Consider the following 5,810-nt stretch of genomic DNA (forward strand, 5'->3'; position numbering starts at 1 on the left):
TACTAGTAGCTTCCTCGCTTGGCGCTCAGCATTAAGAGGGTAGTGCTAGGACTGGTCAGCCCGGTGTCAGTATAATGTGACTGGGTGGGGTATCATGTCACGTGTCTACGGCATGATATTCTAGTGAGGCAGCACTGTAAGTTGGGCATTGTGCTCACTGCTACAAGTAGACACCGTCGTTTATATGACTGAAAAATTGTTGAAAAAGACGTTAAACCCGAACACACACACACACACACACATGTATCTGAAACATGAGCTTTCCATATCAAATTAAGACGTATAAAGAGTGCTTTTGTACGGTGGTATGTTTAGGACATGCATTTTTTTTTTTTTTAAGATTAAGTTATCTCGTGCGCGCGATATCTTATCTCGAGCGCTCGGCATCTTATTGCGTGAGCACGACATCTTATCACGAGCGCAGGACATCTTATTTCGAGCGCTCGACATCTTTTCTCGTGTGAACGACATCTTATCTCGAGCGCTCGACATCTTATCTCGAGTGCTCGACATCTTTTATCGTGCGCACGACATCTGATATAGAGTGCTCGACATCTTATCTCGTGCGCACGACATCTTATCTCGAGCGCTATACATCTTATCTCTAGCGCACGACATACTATCTCGTGCGCACGACAACTTATCTATATATATATATATATATATATATATATATTAAAGCCCATTGTGTGTATTCAGGTCATCAGTAAAAACATACGACTGCCACCGTTTTTGCTTTTGATTCGTTTATACGTATAAACGTTTCACAGGTTAGTAATTTAAAAACACAAACAGGAAAAAAGGCAGCAAAAATTCAGTTCTTTTTCTATACATGTAAACATCTTTCAGAATCGGCTTTTTCCAGGTTTCGCTACATATGGTACTGTGTAGAATTCCAGTCACTCATCATTTCCGGGATACCCATAATAACTGATAAAGCTCGTAAACGTAGATCCATATAACGGTGTATCTCTTTTTTTTTCTGTAAACATAAATCAGTATATATTACTTTACACACATGTGCGGATCCAGAGGGTGGGTCCGGACCTCCTCTGAAAAATCCTTAAAAAAGGAAAGAAGAGAAGAAGGAAAGAAAATGTTGTGTTTTTTTTTTCGATAAAAGCAATAAAAGGACCGCAATCAAAGTATATGCGGCCGCTGCTACGTAAGACCCCGATATAGTTAATATTTATATTATTATCTAAAAGAAACTAAGAATTCTACCTTGAAGAAAACTTGTTTCTATCATTTTCCCCAAATTTAACAAGTTAACACATAAAACCCTGAAAATAAGGGGTATATTGTATTTAAAACTGCAGTGGAAAGGTGTTCTTAAATGCTCCTAAAATGCCTCAGAATGCAGATTAAGCTCTAAATTTCAAAATTTTCCCGGTGGGGGGGGGGGGGGGGGGGTGTCGAACCACCTCTGAGACAATAAGCTGGATCCGCTCGTGACACAGTGGTCAAGTGAGATTCTTTCCTACTTTGGCTCATTGTTACATTTATCATCATTATTTTACCTATATAGTATTTTCAATGATTAAACATTAAACATTAAACAGGACATTACTTGACAGTGTATAGAAAGAACATGAAATTTTCAAGCAAGAAACACATTAAATAAAGCCAAAAAATTGATTTCTAAGTCTATGAAATACTAAAATGTTATATAACAAACATGAATTTGATGACAGTTTTTTATCATCAATATAAGTTTTGTTATCTATTTAAAACCTGTGCTCGCAAAAATGGCAGTACATGTACTTATAAACAGAGATATAAATTTACTTCCCATCCGCTTACAAACTTGAGTGAGAAATGAAAACGAGTTTAGATACAATGTAATAACTTTGTTTCCAACAAAGACAAAAAGTATGTATTCGTATGAGTAACGTCACTGCTTAAGTGTTGTTCTTTCAGCTTGTTTAAGAAAACCATCATATTTAAACAATCTGATGATTAAATGAAGTATCACTCAGTATTTTATGATGAAGATAATATATTTTTGTTTGTGACAAAATGTCTCATTTATGAACAGATGTTGTAAAACGTGACAGGTAGGATTAGTCGTGGTTAAACCATATTAATCTGTGTTACCTATGCCTTTAACTTTTCAACTGGGTAAAGTTGTTACCCCTTCTGGAAGTATCACTCAGTATCTAATGATGAAGATGACTACATTTTTGTTTGCGACAAAATGTCTCATTTATGAACAGGTGTGGTAAAACATGACAGGTAGGATTAGTCGTGGTTAAACAATATTTATTTGTGTTACCTATGCCTTTAACTTGTCTACTGGGTAAAGTTGTTACCCCTTCTGGAAGTATCACTCAGTATTTTAAGATGAAGATACAACATTTTTGCTTGTGACAAAATGTCTCATTTATGAACAGGTGTGGTAAAACATGACAGGTAGGATTAGTCCTGGTTAAGGCATATTAATCTATGTTACCTATGCCTTTAACTTGTCTACTTGGTATTTGGTCATCCCTTTTTTATTTATTAATCAATGAATACAATGTCTATTTTGGAGCATTTACACCAATATAAAACACACAAGTAAGAAGCAAAGCTATCCATGGGACAGATTATCCATCGGGTAACATTTTAACAGTTTGAACAGTTCTGTTTGATAGAATGTCAAGGTAAGAGAATCAAATAAATTGGAATAGCTTTATCTTATACTAAATTATTTTAGCACAGTTGTGAAGCAAGTCGTAAAATAGCTATTTTGCTTATGGCTAAAGGTTTAACCAGGAGGCACTTACGTAATGTATGGCAGATATCCAGTTGTATTGTTTAACTATTATTGTCCTTAGTGAAATAAATACTTTGAAAGTTTACAAATCACAACATAATGCTGGCCGGTTCAAGCCATTACCAAGTCGACTACAACAAGTTTAAATAACCGTTGATTGGAGCGTTAACATGTAATAAACGAGGTAACGGAGCGATGCGATCTTTTATTTGCTCGGCGATAGGGTGGGATTTCGCTCGCCGCCTCCACAATTTACTTCTTAAATCTCGGCTTTTCACTCAGCGTACAGCCTAACCGCCTAGGTAATAGCGCAGATCTACGGATCGCGGGGTCGTAGGTTCGATCCCCGGGCGGGGCGTATGTTCACCGTGACAATTTGAAAAAAGACATTGTGTCTGAAATTATTCGTCCTCAACCTCTGATTCAAGTGGAAAAGTTAGCAATACTGGAAAACAGTTTTGTACTGGCCATATCCAAAAACGTTTTGTTACTGCCGCCGTTACAGATGAATACTGTTGAAACGCTGTAATTAAACAACAAACAATTTCATCAGTTCATGGTCAATGCGTTTTTTTATTCCAGTGTAAAGTCCCGTTATGCGTTTAGCAACCGCACTAGGAAGGACAAACTTTCCGGCTGAATCGTGATTGACTTTTTCTATAATTGAGTTGGCTTACCCTCAGTGCTATGCCTGTCTAAGTCTCTTGAACTTGACATCTTAAGAGGCGGCGTACCTAGAATGAAACAATTGAAATCAAATTTAAAAAATCTCATAAAAAGCGATACGATTGAAATCTTTCATAATTTTGTCGACGATATGTTCTACTACCATGATGAAATTAGTCTTATCTGCAGGAAGACATACTGTTGTTGTATAGTGTTATATCAAACCATTAAGTACTTGTGTAACGGTCAGCTTTTCACTTGGGAAATAACCAACTGGGTGGTTTCTTGCAAGGGGAAAACACCTGATTTATTCTTTGCCTGGACAAATATCTACCGGATTGTCCCAAAGTTAGTTTAATATTCCTTCTAGATTTTTTTTCTCCATAGAAGGGAGAAAAAACAAACCTGTTGGTTGTTTTTCTGCTTTAGTTAGTTTTTTTTTTTCAAAAACAAGGGCGAAAAACTGATCAGTTAGGTTTTTCAATCTATTTTTCCATTCTCGAAAAGGTAGAAAAAACTGACAAATTGTTTGTGTCTGCCCCCTGGTTAGTCCGCCCCCCCCCCCCCCCCCCAAGTTTTTATACACAGGTGAGGGATAAAAATTGACCGGTTGAAATTTTCTCGCCACACCCTTCTCCAGTTTGTTGTTTCCACTTCGTTTTAGTACAAAATCAAGGGAAAAGCTGACCAGTTGGTTTTTACCACCCCAAACATTGGATAAGGAAATGACCAATTTTCTTCGCTCTGTTTATTTACCTCAAAAAATGGAGCAAACTCTATCCTGATAAATAGATGGTGAATGAGAAGAAACTGACTAGTTTGTTGGTAGTAGAATCGCTGGTATGTTTTGATTTATTATGCCAAGCCAATTTTTTCAGCATTTGTTAAGAACTCTTACAGCTACGGACATAATTTGCCTCCTCATTGTATGAACTGTCTCTGTTTCAAAGAGTTCCCTAATTTCATGGAAAGTTGATATTCTACGACATTGTCTATGTTTCCAAGGTTTGTTCCGAGCAAATTGTTTAGTTTCAAATGCAAGAAACGTTTGATATTTGAAATACTCGGTGTTTCAAGGATTATAAACGGTACCAGAAATAGTCTTAGTACCACTGACAGTATGTAACTAAAGAATTTAGTATTCCTTAATATTAAAAAAATAACTATTCATTAGCGTCCAGATGTAGTCTTGTCCAAATAAGCTGCTAGTCACGTCTTGATATCGGACATCGTCGTAAATATTTAACAAGTTATAGTTTTTGGTCATACAATGCAGTTTGGAATTTTAGATACACTTTTATATTTACATTAGATTGTAAAAAACTGTTGAAATACTGAAGTTGATACCTATACAAGCCATTTGGGCGCATTGTTTCTATTGTTGTTTCTGCTGCTTTAAAGAGAAATTTGAGATCATTCTCTATAAAGACTATGTTTCGAAACATTTCTTTTGCATTAAGTTGATACACTCCATTACATGAGTTAAACATCTATTACATGTTTTAAAAATGCATTTACTAAAAGCAAGACTTACAGTACAATATGTTCCACAAGTTTGATCTGTAAACAGTTATGAAGTATGAAAACTGAGAAGGTCCATTGGAATCATAGAACACAGGCAAGCAAATTTGTAGCAGACTTAGTTTATACAGATTTTATTAACTATCACAACAGCAATCTTTAAAAGTGCCGTTTGGCGGCTGTAACAAAAAATCTCCCCGTACTTGGATTCAGTGTTATTTTCTGGTCCTTTGGATCATGGAGTCCATTCAACACTTAGTTTGATTAATCTGTTCATGAGGGATAATAATATATGCACCTCCTCATGCCCTTAGCACGAACGTAAGCGGATTTTTTTTCTCTTATTTTTACTGGTAACGTACACTCTTATGAAACTCAGCTGTGACAAAATACAGGTATTAAATATATAAAGTTGAATAAATCTTAAATACACATAAAACAAAAATGTCGCTTTTAGTATTTGGGATTTCAATATGAGATATCCATAAGTTATTGTCCATAAAATAAAAGTAATTGTACTTACATGTAGTTTCTGTCACAAGCGCAAGAACCAGCAGCAAAGTCACAATGTAAAATTTCATATTTCTTGTTCGCCGAATATTACAAGAATACAAAACACTGCTGCGAATATTATATAATAATGAAATATACGGAGATAGTGTGTATTAATACAAATGAAATATAAAACTAATTAAACTGTTAATTTAGAAACTAATTAAGGAGTCAACATCAAACACGCAATCGAGGTTTCAATGCAGACTTTAGTCTTCCTGTTGATTAAAGTAAGGACCATTATCGTGATAGGTAACATTTGGAGATGATATAGAAAATATTAATTTCTTTCAGAGAAATGTCACTAATGAAA

The 5,810-nt window shown here is 35.5% G+C and overlaps 1 long non-coding RNA gene across 1 annotated transcript; it reads right to left on the reverse strand.

Annotated features, from left to right (window-relative positions):
- Positions 1-799: 799 nt before the first annotated feature.
- LOC123530682 (uncharacterized) lies at positions 800-5,607 on the reverse strand. Its single transcript, XR_006682319.2, has 3 exons — positions 5,469-5,607; positions 3,436-3,492; positions 800-982 (listed from the first exon to the last, which is right to left on the reverse strand). It is a non-coding gene; the product is annotated as an uncharacterized LOC123530682 (long non-coding RNA).
- Positions 5,608-5,810: the final 203 nt, after the last annotated feature.

This window comes from Mercenaria mercenaria, chromosome 11, assembly GCF_021730395.1.
Source record: "Mercenaria mercenaria strain notata chromosome 11, MADL_Memer_1, whole genome shotgun sequence".
NCBI lineage: Eukaryota > Metazoa > Mollusca > Bivalvia > Venerida > Veneridae > Mercenaria > Mercenaria mercenaria.